Here is a 19385-nt window from a genome sequence, read left to right as displayed (position 1 = left end):
AGGCGTTGACATGAGCTTTAACAGCCAGCACGTTATGGCCATGTGCTATCCCGGTTTCATGAGTGCATTTGAGAATAAGCCCCATTCTCATAGGAAGCGACCTACTTCCACACATCACATAGGTGAAATCTGTCGAGAGTGCTCCTGTAAGATTAACACTCCACCCATACGGGATACAGATATTCATTAAGAGTTTTATCAACTCAACCTTCACAAACTACAGGAAATAATGCACTCACATCATAGGGAGGGGGGAAAAATAGTGCATTTTTCACAACAAGTCATCATATGATCATTAGTTTTTCCCTTTGAACCTGGTTATAGGATCTCTAGTCCCCAGGTTGGGTTTCCTCATATATGACTCAAGGATTTGTAGGCTTCAATCCCATCCCCCTCGATGTGCTCCAGACCTTTTCTCTTGTTAAGGCCTTCGTAAGAGGATCTGCAAGATTATCACAAGATTTGACATAATCAACATTAATGGTACCATTTGTCAAATACGATCTTACATTACTGTGTTTCCTCCTTATAGGTATGGATTTACCGTTGTAATAACGGTTTTGAACACTACCAATTGCAGCGGTGCTATCACAATGAATTAAAATAGGAGGAATTGGTTTTTCAAAATAAGGAATTTGAAACAATAAATCTCTTAACCAATTCGCTTCCTCGCTAGCTGAAGCTAAAGCAATTAGTTCAGCTTTCATGGTAGAGTTAGCAATTATAGTTTGCTTTTTTGGATCTCCAACAAACAGCACCACCACCTAAAGTAAAGACATAACCAGTTGTAGAACAGGAATCACCTGACAAGGTGTTCCAATCCGCATCACAAAAGCCTTCAAGTATAGCAGGATATTTTTTATAGAACAAACCACAATTTTTCGTTCCAATTAAATATCTCATAACTCTTGTTATAGCATGCCAATGTTCATTACCTGGCTTGCTTGTAAACCTACCAAGTACTCCTACTGCATATGCAATATCAGGCTTAGTGCAATCAGTCACATATCTCAAACTTCCGATTATACTAGCATATTCCTTTTGATTTATTTCATCATTTTCACTTTCAACAGGAAATAAGTGAACACTTGAATCAAAAGGAGTAACAATATGCTTGCAATCATGAAAGCTATATTTTTTCAAAATTTTCTCAACATAATGTGACTGGTCAAGGAAAATCCCCTTACATGTTCTTGTTATTTTTATTCCAAGAATAAAATTTGCCTCACCAAGATCTTTCATATCAAAATGACTTCTAAGAACATTTTTAGCTTCATCAATAACATTCATGTTAGAGCCAAAGATCAACAAATCATCAACATATAGGCAAATGATCACATGTGAATTATTCCAAGACTTATGATATATGCACTTATCACACTCATTTGTTTTAAAATCATTTTCAATCATGCAGGAATCAAACTTTTCATGCCATTGCTTTGGTGCCTGTTTCAAGCCATATAGGGATTTAGTAAGTTTACATACTTTGCTTTCTTGGCCTGCTTCAACAAAACACTCGGGTTGGTCCATATAAATTTCATCATTTAGGTCTCCATTTAGAAAAGCACTTTTTACATCCATTTGATGAATTTGCAAATCAAAAATTGCAGCCATAGCAACTAAAAGTCTAATGGATGTAATTCTTGTTACCGGAGAAAAAGTATCAAAAAATTCTAGGCCTTCTAGTTGTTTAAAACCTTTTGCAACTAGCCTAGCCTTGTATTTATCAATAGAACCATCCGGTTTCAACTTTTTCCTTAAGACCCATTTGCAACCAATTGTTTTACAACCCGGTGGTAAATCAACTAACTTCCAAGTTTTATTAGAAATTAGAGATTCCATTTCATCATTTACAGCCTCTTTCCAAAAAATAGAATCATGTGAAGATAATGCTTCTTTCAAAGTTAGAGGGTCATTTTCAACATTAAACACATAAAAATCAGGACCAAAATCTTTTTCTACTCTAGCTCTTTTACTTCTTCTTAACTCAAAATCAACAACTTCTTTATTTTTCAAAGTTGAAGTAGAAGAACTAGGTAGTGACAAAATATTTTGTTCAATCCTTTGACCCCCACTATTTTTAGTATCAAAAGGAAATTTATTTTCATGAAAAATAGCATCACCAGATTCTATTACAATATTATCTTCAAGATTAAAAAATCTATAGGCTGTACTATTTGAAGCATAACCAAGAAAAGCACAAGTAGTAACTTTCTTACCCAACTTTGTAATCTTGGGATCCATTAGCCTCACAAAGGCTAGACAACCCCAAACTCTTAGATATCCCAAACTTGGCTTGTAACCTTTCCACAATTCAAAAGGTGTCAATTTAGACTTTTTATGAGGCACACGATTCAACACATAACAAGCAGTTAAGATAGCTTCACCCCAAAAATTTAAAGGTGCATGTGACTCAATAAGCATGGCATTAGTCAATTCAACCAAAGTTCTATTTTTCCTTTCTGCTACTCCATTAGACGAAGGAGAGTAAGGAGGAGTAGTTTCATGAATTATTCCCAATGATCTAACAAAAGAATTAAACTCATTTGATTCATATTCACGGCCTCTATCACTTCTAATTCTTTTTATTTTTCTTCCAAACTGATTTTCAACCTCATTGAGATAAGTTTTGAAATTTTCAAAAGCATCACTTTTATTTTTCATCAAGTAAACATATGTAAACTTAGAAAAATCATCAATGAAAGTGATAAAATATCTATTACCTCCACGAGTTAGAATTCCACCAAGTTCACAAATATCAGTATGAACTAATTCTAACAAATCAGTTTTTCTTTCAACTTGAAAATGAGGCCTTTTAGTGATCTTGGCTTTACTACAAGCCTCACACTTTTTAAAATTCTTTTTAACCATTGGGATTAATCCTAAACTACTCATGATTCCAACATAACGATCATTAATATGACACAAACGAGCATGCCAAAAATTAGTAGAAGAAAGCATATAAACAGAAGTAGAAGTTTTATTCATTTCAACATTCAACTTAAACATCCCATCACATGCATACCCCTTCCCCACAAAAATACCTTTCTTCACTATTACATATTGATCAGATTCAATAATCTGTTTAAAGCCTGCTTTATTAAGAAGAAAACTAGACATCAAATTTTTTCTCATAGAAGGAGTATAAAGTACATCTTTCAATGTTAATATCCTTCCAGAAGTAAAACACAATTCAACATCTCCCTTTCCAAGCACTTGAGTAGTGTGAGCATCACCAAGCATGATGGTTTTGGGCTCCTCAAAATGAGTGTATTTTTTAAACCAGTCTTTGTCATAACAGACATGACGGTTTGCACCAGAATCAGCCCACCATCCATCAACATTCTCAACCATGTTTATGTCGGTAATCACCGCCACAAAAGGTTCTTCGGTAACGTTTGCCTGAGGGTTAGGACCACGTTTCCGGAATCTGCAAAATCGAGCAATATGCCCACTCTTGCCACAAACAAAGCATGGTCCCTTTTCTTGAACTTGTTGATTTTGTGCTTGGTGATTTTCACCATTATTTTTCTTGGGAGGTCTACCATTATTTTTCTTGAATTTTTTCTTCTTAGGCTTTAAAGAAGTATTTTTGTGAGTTTCAGGAGTAGCATTATTCGAAGTAATTAAATTTACCTTCGATATGATGTTGTTCTCTTCTGTTTGTAAAAGTGCATCTTGGCCCCTTGCTTCTTCTTCCATGCGGATTTTCATTATCAAGGTTTCAAGAGAGGTTTCCTTTTGTTTGTGGCGCATAGTTTTTTGAAATTCCTTCCAAGAAGGTGGAAGTTTATCCACTATGCCACAAACAATAAGGTTATCTCCAATTTTAACCTCTTCGGACCTAAGCTCTCCAACAATCATGATGAAGTCTTGAGCTTGATCTACCACTGATTTGTTGTCCACCATTTGGAAACGAAAAAATCTACTAGCTGCATATTTTTTCGCTCCAGCCTCTTCGGTATCATACTTACTCTGCAATGCCTTCCAAATTTTCTTTGCACTAGAGTAAGTTCTATCATAATAATCATAAAAATTATCAGATAGACAATTAAGAAGATAATACCGACACTTATAGGAATCACCATCGTACTTTTCCACTTTCTCTAGATGAGAAATAGTTTCATCATCATTCATAGTGGTGATGTCTTCTTTATTTGGATTCTTCTCGGTTAATACATAAGAAACATTGAGAAGACTTAAGTAGAAAAGTACTTTACCCTTCCATCTCTTGAAATGGTTACCATTGAACCGAAATGGCTTGTTAAGATCTCCCATCTTGACATCCGCGGTTTTTTCAATTGTAGCCATCTTTGAATCTCCTTAAAATTGTTAGTGAAAAAACTTACAAGATAATAAAATTGCAAGATTACAATTGAAAATAAAATGAAGAAAGTAATCTCTTCAGGCTGAGGCGCGGATATCTCGCTCTCTTTAAGGAGATTCAAGCCCACTGCAGCAAATGTTTTCACTGGTCCAGCAGTAGTCCTCTTTGACTTGTCCCCTCCAGGATACAACAGCCTTCACAAAGTATAACTCAACAACTCTGGACAAGAGTTGAGTCCAAAGCTCCACAAAAAAGAACACCTCCCTTCAACTAATAAGAACTCTCTTTTAGACTAACTCTTTCACTCTTTGTTTTCTCTTATGAATTGTATGTCTCTAAAACCAAATGAAGACTACCACTATTTATACTACAAGACGTCTTCCTAGCAATGAATAGGAAGATAATGGAGGTAGTAAATAGTGAAGATAATGGCCTTAGGAGTTTCATAAGTTACAATGGGAGTTACATAGGTTACATAAGTTACAATAGGAGTTACATAGGTTACATAGGTTACAATGGGAGTTACATAGGTTACATAGGTTACAAAGAGTAATGGAGGAATTAAGAATGAAATACATTGATGGGTAACCAATGCTATGGATGATGTAGAAGTCATCCATTCCAATGTTCATTCTTATAACTCCAAAATAAAGCAATTTAATATGTTAAAAATTAATATTAAAATGCTAATAACCTAACATTAACAAAACATTCATTACAACAGTTCGGTGATCTTTAATAAAAATGTCTTAAGAGTGTTTGTTTGTGCAAACATTATTCATAAAAGATAACCTTTGACACTAATGATGCATGTATGAATTCCGGTACACCATCTTAACAAAAATCTCCCTCGATTCACGTCCTAATTTCTGGTCGAGCCTTCCTTGATTCATACCACATATGTTTCTCATTTATGATATATGATGAAAGCATCTCCGTACAGAAACACAATAGTATAAAAAAAATATAGTACCAATGAAGTTATCATACCAATCAAATAACGACTTTTGGAACAACAGGCCTGTTGGTAAATCTTATATTCTTTGGATGTCAAATCAAGTTTTAAATTTCATAAAGGAAGTATGATTGGATGTGCTCTGGAGGTTTATATGAAGAAGGCATAATATGAGAATCAACTAGGCTTTCTGAATTGGATCATTTTTAGTTGAATCATTTAAACAATGTTCCTTGAGATGGATTCTCTAGGTGACCCTAATATCTCACGTGGCTATTCCAATGATATTAGAGTGTAGTTACAGGTATTGTAAATGAAAGAAATTTCACAAAATCCATGTGTAAAGGTCAAAAATACATCTAAACTATTAGTTTTTCATTTGTTTTACACCTCAACTAGTTTGAGTAGATTGTCCCAGGCAAATGGACAAGCGAAAGAAACCTGACTGCACTACTTAATGAAGTACACAAAGTACTGCACTTGTAATTAATCATAAGATCAAGTGTTTTGGAGAAATTTTTCTTACCTTTGTCGAGAACTATTACCGGACTGTTCACAAAATTATTGGAATTAATGCATCAATGTTTAGTCTTCCAAAATTGTCTCTTAATTTTTGAAGAAGTGTTTTTAGAATTTCGTAATACATGTATCTAGTAAATTGTGATACATGTATTTAGTTATTTGTGCAAGACTTTTTGTTTTCTATTTTGAGTAGTATAAATACTGATATAGTTGATGATTGTAATCATCTCAAGTGGCCTTAAGTAGCCTATAATAAACTTGAGCATTTTTCTAAAGATATTATTTTTCCTTTCATATTTCCTACAAAAATTTGTGATGATCTGAAACCTGAAAATGAATAAACAACAGAGAAAAAGGTATTTCACAACCATTAATGTATTGTTAAACAAATACAAGATAAATTTTGTGTTCTACTTATAGAATTGATATACTCTAAGTAATAATAAGAACAAAACAAGCAAAAGTTGAAATTTAGAAGAATGAATATTGCTAATGAGTATATCAAGCGAAGGAAATACCGAAATCATATACAAGAAGTAACAATTCAAGAAATTAAAATTCATTAATTCCAAAAAGTGAGATTCCAAAACTAACTACATCGATATGAATAACTTTGAGATAACATTCACTATTTTGAAATCTCCATTGGATGAAAGCGACAATGAATGTTGATCGAGTTAGAAATATTTCATCAATATCAGATGCATTCATTGTTATTGTATATATGAAATTCCGTTAAAAAAAAGAACAATTTGAATTGAAATATCAACTAAATAACGAAACAAGAATAAGGTTACTTTCTCCAACCGCACTCCTTGAGCAGCCAACAGAACCACATTCCTTGAGCAGCCAACACAATACATACAAAGTAAAATTAGTACCAATTTTGACACTTTTGGATTCACAACGGCAACTTCGTGATGAGAAGATTAGGGCTTTAGGAATTTTATAAGAAATTGATTTTATTACTATACCCAAAAAGAAAGAGAAATAGATCTAAGTTATGTGAGTGGTGACTGGTGCCTTTTGACCCACTAAATTTACATTTAGGGACTAGTTATTTATCAACCTAGGGACCAGATTTAGCACCTTCTTTAGAAAATAAAATAAAATTGCAAACTAGAGACGAGAAGCAAAACTCGTCCCTATAAACATCCTTTTAAAGACTAAATTTTTGACTCGTTCCTGAATGTTGGTCTTTAGTAAGCCTTTTTATTGTAGTGCAAAACACACAAGTGCTACAGAGTAAAAATGACAGAAAAATTAAAATTTTAAAATTGCCTCTTCATAACAAATAACATGTCGTTACCTATCTGTTTCAAACCCTTATTTTAAGTAGGATTTTAAAAAAAAATAGGAAAAATATTTAAAAGACCCATTAATTTTTGTTTAATAGTTTACCTTTTACCCTTCGTTATATTATTTGAATATAAATCTGCATATTAAAATGTGCATTAAGATACATGTGTAAATCTGAATAAACATCTGAATATTAAGATGTTGTCGCTGAATTTGAACACTGAATTATTGAGACCGGTTATTTTCATTTTAGTAAATTAGTTTTTTATACATTAAATAATATTTTGAACATTTTTATCGTAACAAGGTAATATAAATTATCTTTTACGAATTAACATTAAGTTACACCATTAATATGACTATTATTTCCACTCAAAAACTTTTAGCATCTAATATAATGCAATGCAAAATAGTTTATATAGAGTAGTAATATTAAGTTTATAAAAACATTTTATTTTATAATAGACATATGTTATTGTTATCGATCAAATAATTAATACTTTCATATTTTCTAGAACCGTACTAAACATTATATCATGGAGCACTTATCAATTCAAATATATTGATTAATTATGAAAGTAAAAGGCATATATTAAGTTTATAAGAATAAAGGAAATTATAACGATAAGCATGTAATTAACATTAATTAAATAAAAAAAACTTATTGAGTTGTGTTGTAGTTGAATTAAGATAAGAGTCTTATTTTTGAGTCTGAATGGTGTTAAGAGTGTGTTACAGATGTGATTCATTCAGATATACTTAGACCCATTAAGAGGCTTATAAGGAAATAAAACAAACAAACTTAATGAACTGAATCTGAATAATTAAGATTTAGTCCTAAAAAGCAAAAACATCTAATAGGGCAAATCTGAATGAATAAGATTAATACCTCCATAAAGTGCAAACAAATGAGACCTACATATACATCTTAATTGGATAAAAAATAATATTATTCAATTTCAATTAAAATTCTCCTTTATCATTAATTAAATTTTTTGATTTTACACAACTAAATTTACTAAAGGCATGTTTGGAAAGTCGCTTGGTTTTTAAAATTAATGTAATAATTAAGATAGTAATTATTAACTTAGCAATTACATAGACTTGTTTAATTGCCACAATGTAATTACATTGTGATCAGATATGTGCTATTTGGATGCACAATTATTTTGAATAAATAAGAAACTTTATAAATGATATTCAGTTAAATATTCAAGATATAAATTATCTTTTGAAAATATATTAAATAATAAACATATGTTCTTAACTAATATTATGAATGTAATATTAATTTATATTTTTCAAGTTACTATATTTCAATGAATTGTTCAGAAAAATTAGAAGTATAAAATTTCTATAAACATCATGATAAAAAGATTAATATTATAAATAAAATATCATAAATTATTAAAATATTTGACAAAAAGATAGTTTATCAAATCTAACTAAGAAATGACTTGAAATGTGAAGTCTTAATTAGTCAAATACTAGAAAAATATACATAAGTTATAAATTCAAAACCAAAAGAGAGAAAAGACAGGAACTCACCACTAAAGTTGTCCCGTATTTGCATAAAGACACTTAACTTTGGAAATGTCCTATCAGCCCACATAACTATTTAATATCTTTGTAAATAGGTCATTTTGACTCATTTGCTCGTATGGGTTGTTACCATGCACATGAGGTGTGTGAGGCAGTTTTTCACTGCCATTAACAACCTATAAAGTGCAACCTGTCGTTTTATTTCTTTATTATTACTTATTTAATTAATTTACATCATCTTCCCCAATTTTAAAGAGAAAAGAGTCGTTGGTAACCCTTAAATCGATACAACTTTTTTTCCAAAGCAAGTTCATTGTTGGTGCCGTCTGTTTGAAGAATTCATTCTTTTCCATTATCTTCTTCACCCAAATATAAAAATCCAATTACCTTTTTATCATCTTCTTCAACTTAGAAGATCCATTTACTTCATCCATTATTATCACTTTTTGTTATTTTAAGGGATAGTGCACAAGTACCCCCTCAACCTATGCCCGAAATCTCAGAAACACACTTATACTATACTAAGGTCCTATTAACCCCCTGAACTTATTTTATTAATAATTTTCTACCCCTTTTCTGTCTATATGGCACTATCTTGTGGGCTTAACGCTGGTTGACTTTTTTTTTCAAACTAGTGCCACGTACGACCAAAAGGGGTAGAAAATTACTGACTAAATAAGTTCAGGGGGTAATAGGACATTAGTATAGTATAATTGTGTCTCTGCGATTTCGGACATATATTTAGGGGGTACTTGTGCATTTTCCCTTATTTTTATTTCTTGCTTTTCTTTGTTTCTTTTTTTTTTTTTTACAATAAATAAATAAATGTGAATTCAATTATTCGGTTGATTAGAGAGTACTATGAAACTCTATGTTTATTCTTATTTTTTTGTGTGAATATGGAACTCCATTACCTTGCTTTAGTATCTTGTGATTTCAATTGATTTTTTTTAGTGATGATTTAGTGACTGAAATAGTGTTGTAACAGGGAAGCATCATAGAGACTTATAAGTTGAAGGCGACAATGACTGCTACTTTTGAGGATTTACAACAGAGAAGTAAGGATTTGAGTAATGAAGGTTGAAGAAGAACTGAAAAAATAAAAATAAAGTTAATAAAAATAGAAAAATGAAATGAAAATGAAACTGAAACTAAAAATTAAAAGAATTTAATACGTGACAAATAACATTTGGTGCGTGGTTGCACTTTTTTCTTGCAATTAAGGTTGAGTAAAAAGTGAAATATTTATAACACTCTTAAATTGTTGAATAGGGAAATAGGACACCCATAAAGTTAAGATATCTTTTTGATAATTCGAGACAATTTCGATGGTGACTTTATGTCTTTTCTCAACAAAAAATTATCATAACTCTGATGTCAAATTTTAATTAATTTATTTTTTTTGCAAAAATGTCTACAAAAAATCATTAATTCCAAAATCTTCATTAAACATAAACAAGGAACTTTTGATCACAAGCCCTCTTCCTTGAAAACAAAAATACATTGCAAATGAAAAAGCTGGTGTTTTAACTACCTGGGTCCTTTAAACATCAATAGTGGTAGATATAGGCTTCAATTCTTCTTTTAACCACCTCCACTAGCCCTCATCTTGCGGAGAACACTAGACGTACCATACATATATATAATTTAAAAGAAAAGGAAAGAGAAAATGGTCAAATGACTTTCAAGTCTATAATCAATTTTTCAATTATATATTTATACTTCACGAGAATTCTATCATCCTCTTCTCCCGAACTATTTTAAAGTGAAATTATTTTCTCCCTGAATTGTCATTATCAAATGTCTTGTGATGAAATACACGCACTAGATAAGTGCATTTAACCATTTAATAGTTTTTTTAAAAAAAATTCTCCTCTTTCCTCTTTCTTTATTCCCCAATCATTTCTTCAATCCTAAATATAATACACCATTTTTTACCTGAATAAATTTTATATCTCTAACAATTTATAAAAGTAAAAATTCAAGTCAATTTTTCATCTACCCCGAATATCTAGAGCTTAGAAGATAGCGCTCCTAATCAAATCTTTCATTCAAGCAATTCAACTTTTTTTTCTAGATTTTCTTATATATCGTTCGATTTCCTCCCTTAGACAATTTCAGATACAGATTAAAAGAGTCATAAGCATTTGAGATTTGATTCAGCCCCTAAAGGTTCCTTCGACAACTCAAAATCATCGCAGAAGCATTTGAGATTTGATTCAGCCCCTAAAGATTCCTTCGACAACTCAAAATCATCGCAGATGAGAAGATCAATTCAAAACCAATTTGAGAAACCTCTCTCTTCCCCATTCTTTATTCTTTATCCCTCTAAAATTTTCATGATTAACTTATGATTTAAGTTTTTGATTTTGATTCTTTATGGATTTTAGGAGAACATGTAGGATACTTTTTTTAAAATGCATAAGAAATTGTGTTGTTTAGTTCCTTTTAATGAGTTCGAAAATACTTTTTTTTAGATATACAATTACTTCACTTTGATTTTATTACTCTTGAGTCCATGTCTTTAAAAAAAATAATTGATGGGTATGTTTTTTAAAAAAAAAAAATCAATTTGCTAGATATATTTTAAAGTCTATTGAAAAATTATTTGATCATAAAATGCATTAGTTGTTGATAATGTTATAGCAAACATCCATTGAAAAAACTTCAACAATTATAATGGTGAAAAATGTATAGTTATATAGATAAATAAGAAAAAAGAAAGAGAAAGAAAAAAAAAAGAAAAACTCTAATTTAAAAAGAAAATAAGCAACCCACTCTCTCAAAGAGAATGAAATACACTCTTTATGTCAACTCAACACTTTTAATAAGTTATTTATTCTAGGCCAAATACATAAACAAATTCCTAAACTTGTTGTTTTTTTTCCCCTCAGGTATCTCAACAATGCTATTTTCCTATTGAATCACCCATAATTTGTTCCTTTTAAATACCGTTGGTTGATGTGGAGCTAGATTTTGTGAGGGTATTGATAGAGATGATACATATGTTGTTCCAGGACACATTAGTTCAATTGATAATGAAAATATTTATGTTTTACTTCAAGTCATTTGAACACGTTAGAAAACAACCGAGACTAATAACACACAGTTTGTCTTCATTACTTCAATCAAAATCATTATAATACGAACACAATTGAAGGCATCTACAATAGAAAAGTCTATCAAAATCAGTCAACATTGTTTAAAAGGAACAAATTTATGGGTAGTTCAATGGTTCAATAGAAAATTGACGTAGTTAGGTACCTAAGGGGAAAAACCCAAACCCCTTATGGATCTGTTTATGAGTTTGGCATATTCTATATTAAGGTAGTTCAAGGGGGGTAATACAACTCTCGCGAAGGATCAGGGACAACTCAACATAATTCGAGGCCTAAAGCGAAGTTTTGATTAGGGGCCTAAAATTTAAATAAATTTTATCTGAATGTATTTATTTTTTAAATTTTTTAGATGTAAATTATTACTTAATATCTTTTTATAAATGATTTTTTCAAATACCTTTCTAAAATATTATTTTAAGCAAGATTTTATCAATTCAACATGGAAAACAACATTTAATAATGAAATTATATTATAAATCGATAATATTGTTCTATAAATAATGAGTTCATAAATTTTAAATAAAGAAAAGGGTTAGAATTATATAATCTGATTCAAAAAGTTGATAACTTGGCATATCCTACTTTAATCTAAAAAGTATGAAGAAATAAAGAATATTTGTTATTTACTTTGTTCAACACTTTTCGATTATTGACTCATATTTTGAGAAAATATTACTCCAACTTTAAAAGATATGAAGAAATAAAGTTAATAAGGAGTTTAAAAAGACAAAAAGTTGTGAGTGTTAGCTAGCAAAGATAAATGTGTAGTTGTAAATTGAATAATATACGCTGGGGGTCAACAAAAAATTCTACATTAATTTAAAATTCATAATGCAAATAAAACTATGCTAATGAAAAATAGAACTACAAAAAATTGCATAATATCAATGAAGTGAAGGTTAGGTCGAAAATGAAAAAGAAAATGGAATATAAGTGATATAAATAAAATATAAAATTGTTATAAATCCATTGAATGAGTGGATAGTCCATAAAGCTGGTACATGAACAACCATCTAGATTCACTAGGTTTCATGAACCTTTTTGCCGTTTTTGGATAAGAATGTATCTATTTATTATGATACTTAATATGGTGACTTTTGGAGTGATTTCTCACTCTATAAATAAAGTTGTTCATTAACTATTGTATGATATACAGTGAAACTTACATACACTTGAATAAGAAAAAAACTCCTCTATTTTATACTTCTTGTCTTCCTCTCTTTATGATTTTACTCTTATGAGCTTGATTTTATAACACGTTATCAGCACGAGTCTCTAGCCAATTGAGATTGAGTTTTAGTTTTTCTTTAACTCATGTTTTGGTTGATCTCGTTATGAGAATCAATGTATTATATTCATAAAATCATATATGTATTTTCTAAAATATTTTTATGATTTAGAATACAATAGTATTCAATCACTAACAATTATCAGGAACCTAAGGCATATACAACTATTGGTTGAATATGACATGCTATACAAAACTTCTTAAATGGAAGAAGGTAAAAAATTTTAGTAGCATGAGTTTGAATATTATTTTGATTATTTTAAAAGACTCAAAGGATGAGTCATGTTGTACTTCGGTCTATTATACTGTTGGTTAAGGGTAAGACGATGGAGTCAAGCCCATCGCACCAAAAGGATAGACATCTGGTTAAAGTCCGGATGACATAATGAAAAAAATAAAAATTGATGGTAAGACGGTAGATTCAAGTTCTATCGCACCAAGAGAATAAGACATCAATCTGAGTTTTGATGCACCATGATGATAAGGATTGGGTTCAAGTCCCTTAGAATTTGGCCTAACACCCCTTGTATGGATAAGACATTGAGCTTGAGTCAATGCACCATAGTGATGAAATAATGATGACTAAGGTTTTGATGAAAAGCCTTGAAATTCGTCATATTAAACTTGCTCCATTCCTTGAAAAGAATGTGGTAGCAACATATGATAACTTGGAAATCCGATGTTGACTTGCTTCATTCTATCGTATGAATGTGGTAGCAGTAAATAATTAGTCTGAAAGATGACAAATGATTAACGATATGAAAAAAGGACATGAAGGGACAGAATTATAATAGTCATCATTGTGGTAATTATAAAAGGAAGAACACTATGGGTTCTCCAAATAGTCCTTCGAAATGTGAAGGCAGTTTTCATTATCAAAATGGTATGAAAGGATATTGGACTTGTGAATGTTGTCGACCCAATAATTTGACAAGTTTATAAATCCTCCATCAAAAGACAAGAAGATAAAGTGATGGTACACTTGATCTTTCAAAGTGATGTTGAGGTGTGTTATGGAAATATGATGAATTTTAAAGCCATGACAATGTGCTTATAATGCAAATTTATGAAGTACATATAAATGATTAGTTCATTCCTTGAAGAGAATATGACTTGTGATGAGTATCGTGAATGCTCGACCATTCTATAAGAGAATTGGTCCAGATGTGATAAAATCATAATGGGTTGGATGTATGCCACATCTCACCTCTATGGAAGGTTTGACAAAAAAATGATATATGTCACATCTCATCTCTATGGAAGTTTTAAGAGAATAAATAAATTTTATTTGACATGAATGGTCAATGGTCGTGTACGTTTATACGTCATGAATATTATCGTATGTTTGTTATGAACTACCGAAAGAGCAAAAAGAAAGAAATAAGTCTTGCCTATAAAGGTTGTGGTCATGATCAAATACACTGTGTGACAATACAAATTTGTCATTGCTTGTGTACCTATAGTACAACAAAAGAAAAGCAAGAAACATGTCTTGCTCGTAATAATTTTAACCATGACAATAATGATATAATTTCTCCTTGAGGAAATGTTCACCATATGGATGATGTCATGGAATATGTGATAGTACACAAAATTAATTGCAATCTCTAACGACTTATGCTATTATCAGAGGAATAATATTGGGGTTGTAGTAAATCTCAAAAGAAACTTTTTAAGCTTCGGATGAATTGAAAATAAATATTGAGACTATAAATCACTACAACCTAAGAGGGTAATAAATATTTATGTAAATGATTACCCCACTTTTCCTCTTGTTTGTTCATACAAACATGTACATGCTGATGAAATCACATGTAAAAGTAAATTATAAGTATACTAAAATAAAGATCAGTTGGCATGAATGGTTGACCATTTCGATTAGATGTGATGCAAACGTAATTGAGAATTCAGGTGATTTATATGATGAAGAAATAAACATTCTTCAAGAATTCTCTTGTGTTGCTTGTTCTCTTGATAAAATGATCATTGTACCAGCTAAGGTTGGGATTGTAATCCCCTAAAATTTTTGGAACATATAAAAGGGTGAATATGGGCGCGTTCACCTGCCATGTAGATCATTTGCAATTATATAATCGATGCATCTATGCGATGATCACATGTTTTTTTGTTGTCAACTTACAATTGGTTTTTGTAATATTGTTTGCTCGAATTGTTAAAATTGAGAGCACAGTTTCAAACTATTAAATTATATTAATAATGCTGGTTGATTTAGCAGAAATTCTATGCCTCCAATTATAGCTAAATCATGGTTATGAGAACAAAACTCCCAAATAAGATTTGGTATGAGATAATTTTATTTAACATGTAGCAACACATGTATGCATCAAACCAACAATGTTTTCCATTAAAATTGGTTCAGGGTCAGGAATCATATAATTTTCATCTAAAATATCGAATGTGCGGTTATGATTTTAATTGCTCCACCACGCACAAAGATGAACTTTCAAATAAGATTGGAATGAATGTTAGATTTTCTAACATTAGGGGGAGAGATGATTGACAACTAAAAATTATGTGTGAGGTTAATTATGAATTATCTAGATCTTTGTTAAATAAATATGTGAACTTAAAGTTTAAGGGATAATTCAGTTGCATAATGTTGCAAATCAGTTGCAGATGAATGCACTGACCCTATGATATAATTCATCTGCAGATGCTCCAATGTGAAGTCCTTGAAGGACAGACTCTACTATACGCCGAAAACGTAATAGACCAATCGATTTCAAATATAAAATTCCTTGAAGAAGGAAGAAGCAAATGATCAATATGGTCATGATAATGAGGCAGGTGCTATAAAAGAGCACATTGACATAACACTTCATAAAATCTTGAAAAAGGTTCAGGTACCTGAAATAATGAAAAATGAAGAGATCTCGATAAGTTATGTCTTGTTGGAATCGATATCAAATAACCGTCGATGGTATCTTTGATATGAGGTAGCGCTCAATGATATAAATTGTGACGAGGATCTTGAATTCAAATCTGTCATATAGTGTGGACAGATAAATGGTTGGCCAAGTAAAATGCACAATTCAAGTATATTTTCTTTCACTTAGAAAGTGACATTTTGGACTGGTAGTCCATAAATCAAGGTATAATGTCAGTGGGGTACAAATAAATTATTATGCGATAGTATAACCGTAAGATATCAAATACGGTTTGTGACTTGGGGCATAAAGGTTTATCGCAAAAGTCCTGACATTATTGGAGATGTTTTCTCCTTTGGTGGATGCAATGAGGTTTGTTTTGTCTGGCAACATATGAAAAACTTGAATGCATGTAATGAATAATTGTAATGTCTAGCTAGACAATGAAGGTTATATGAAAATCCTTGAAACAATCGAGATGTCTGAAGCATATAAGAGTTTGAAAGAAACTTTTTCAATAAAGCTTCAAGAATCCTTATATGAATTGAAATAGTCAAGGAAGAAAAGGGTACAAAAGAATGACCCTAATTGTCCTTGTATTTTTATGAAAAGGTCCTGGTAAGACAAAAAAAAAAATTTGACCTGCAAATTGATAATTTGACAAATGAAATATTTATCTAACAGTGCAAATACACTAAAAAGTTTTGATGCAATTTTATATGGATAAATCGCATTCATTGAGTACCCTAATGATTATGAGATCACTTGACATAAATGATGATTCAGTTTGATCTCAAAAGAAGGATGAAGAGTTTCTTGGTGATGAAACTCTATATCTTGGTGCAATCAGGGCACTACTGCATCTTACTAACAATATTTGACCAGATATTTGTTTTGCAGTAAATTTACTGGCAAGATTCAGTTTCTCCCTGATAAAAGGACAATGAAATGGTGTTGAGCACATGATTGAATATCCTCGAAGGACCATAGTTATGGATTTATCCTATTCCGAGGAATCCAAGACAAAATTGATTGTTTATACAGATGCAGAATATTAATCTGATCGCATAAAGCACGATCTCAAACACGCTATTTATTTTCATGTGGAGGCACAATAATATCCTACAATCAATAAAGCAAATGTTGCTACACAGAAATAAAAGTCCTCCATGAAACAAGTCGAAAGTGCGTCTGGTTGAGATAAATGACACACCATATTTAAGAAATGTGTGATTTTTCTTTGAAAAAGAATATATCAACCACAATGTACGAAGATTGGAGACATCATCACAAGAAATTAAGTGATGTTTTAATCAGGGGGAGTATAATACGCGTTGCACTCTTTTTCCCTTGACCGAGGATTTTTTTTCACTGGGTTTTCCTGACAAGATTTTTAATGAGACAACAAATAGTGCGTATCAAACGATATGTGTAATCTTTTTCCTTCATTAGAATTTTTTTCCACATGTTTTTTCCTAGTAAGGTTTTAACGAGGCACATTATCTATGAACATCCAAAGGGAGTGTTATAAATCCATTGAATGAGTGGATAGTCCATAAAGTTGGTACATGAACAACCATCCATATTCACTAGGTTTCATGAACTTTTTTGCCGTTTTTGGATAAAAATATATCTATTTATTATGATACTTAATATGGTGACTTTTGGAGTGATTTCTCACTCTATAAATAAAGTTATTCATTCACTATTGTATGATATACAGATAAGACTTACATACACTTAAATAAGAAGAAAAGTCCTCTATTTTATACTTCTTGTCTTCTTCTCTTTATAATTTTAGTCTTATGAGCTTGATTTTATAACAAAAATAAACTTTTAGAATATTTTAAAACAATAAAAATAAAAAAAAATTCAAAACAATAAAAATAAAATATAAATTAAATTAAAAAAAGAAAATAAAATTAAAAAAAGAAAACTGTTTGTAATTACCCATGTAATTATCAAAATTTACAGTCCCTTTATGTAAATCGAAGACCGTAATTACTCCGTCAATTATATTCAATTATATGCTGACCTGATCCATCAAACAGGTCCAAACAATATAATTATATTTAATTATATTTAATTTAATTATTAAATGACTTTTAAATTAATAATTATATTTAATTTAATTATGTGACTTTTCAAATTGATAATTTTAAGGTGTTGATATGATGTAATGAGAAGGAGAGAATAAGAGCTGTTAAGTTTTAGGTGACAAGTGCGGCTGTTTAGCCACCTATTCAACTAATCTTTTTCCATGGCAGCATGCATGCGTTTCGTCTTTGCCGTTATTTATTCCCAACTTTTCGTATGAGTTTGTGATGTTGCCAATTATGAATTTAACATTTTTAAAATATGGATATATTATTAAAAAGAAGAAGAAAAAACATATTAAGTGAATATTGAATCCTACTTGTCTAAGGGAAACAATTCAACATCCAATTAATTTTAACATTTTTGACATATATACATATTTTCTCAGTTTCATTTTGTATGTCACTTTTTAATATAAATAATTAGTTTATAATAATTTATTTTATAAAATTAATGTATAAATTATCATACTATTTTTTATGAGTTATTAGCCTTAAAAATATATATTTACCAATTTAGAAAAGTTAAATAAATAATTAATGTTCATTAATTATATTAATTAATCAAAATAAATTAATACATATTCATAATTGAAAACATGAGTTTCAAAAAAATTAAACAAGGGTGGAAGGATACTAAAGTTATATAATTTCTAAATGGAAGTGAAAAATAAAAAAATGACATTAAAATAAAATGGAATAACTAACTATTAAAATAAAATAAAATCACCAATTCACATGCCTCTAATTTTTACCTATATTCGCCAACAACTAACTATTAAAATAAAATAAAATCACGAATTCACGTGCCTCAAATTTTACCTATATTCGCCAAGGTGCTCCGACTTCCTCCTTTGCCTTATAAGTTATAGAGTAAAACCTCTATAAATTGGTGTAGGTGCGGCCATGAAATTTTATTATTTTATACAGATATTATTTAATTGATAAATTAATCTTTATTAATTTAAAGAACAATTTAAGATTTAATGAAGATTAATTTTGAATATATCATAATCATTGTATTTTTTTACAAATTTATGTAATACATTTATTGATTTCACATTTTTAAAAAAAGTATACATAAAGTACAATGAATACGTCAAAACCATAGTTTCTTACTAATTTCAACCTTATGATGTTGGGATAATAAGACATCTCAAGATGTATTATCCAAAAGATTTTGTTGTAGGATATTAAAAGACTATGAAGTGGGACAAACTAATCCAACAAAGGTTAATGTTTTGGATGCTATCAATTTTGCAATCCCTGTTTGGATAACAAATATATCTAAGACAATAGAAAGTTGTTTTTGACTCTGTGCAATTCGTCCGGAGGATGCAATCTCAATG

This window comes from Solanum pennellii, chromosome 4 (assembly GCF_001406875.1).
Source record: "Solanum pennellii chromosome 4, SPENNV200".
Lineage (NCBI taxonomy): Eukaryota > Viridiplantae > Streptophyta > Magnoliopsida > Solanales > Solanaceae > Solanum > Solanum pennellii.
Note: the sequence above shows the minus strand (reverse complement) of the source record.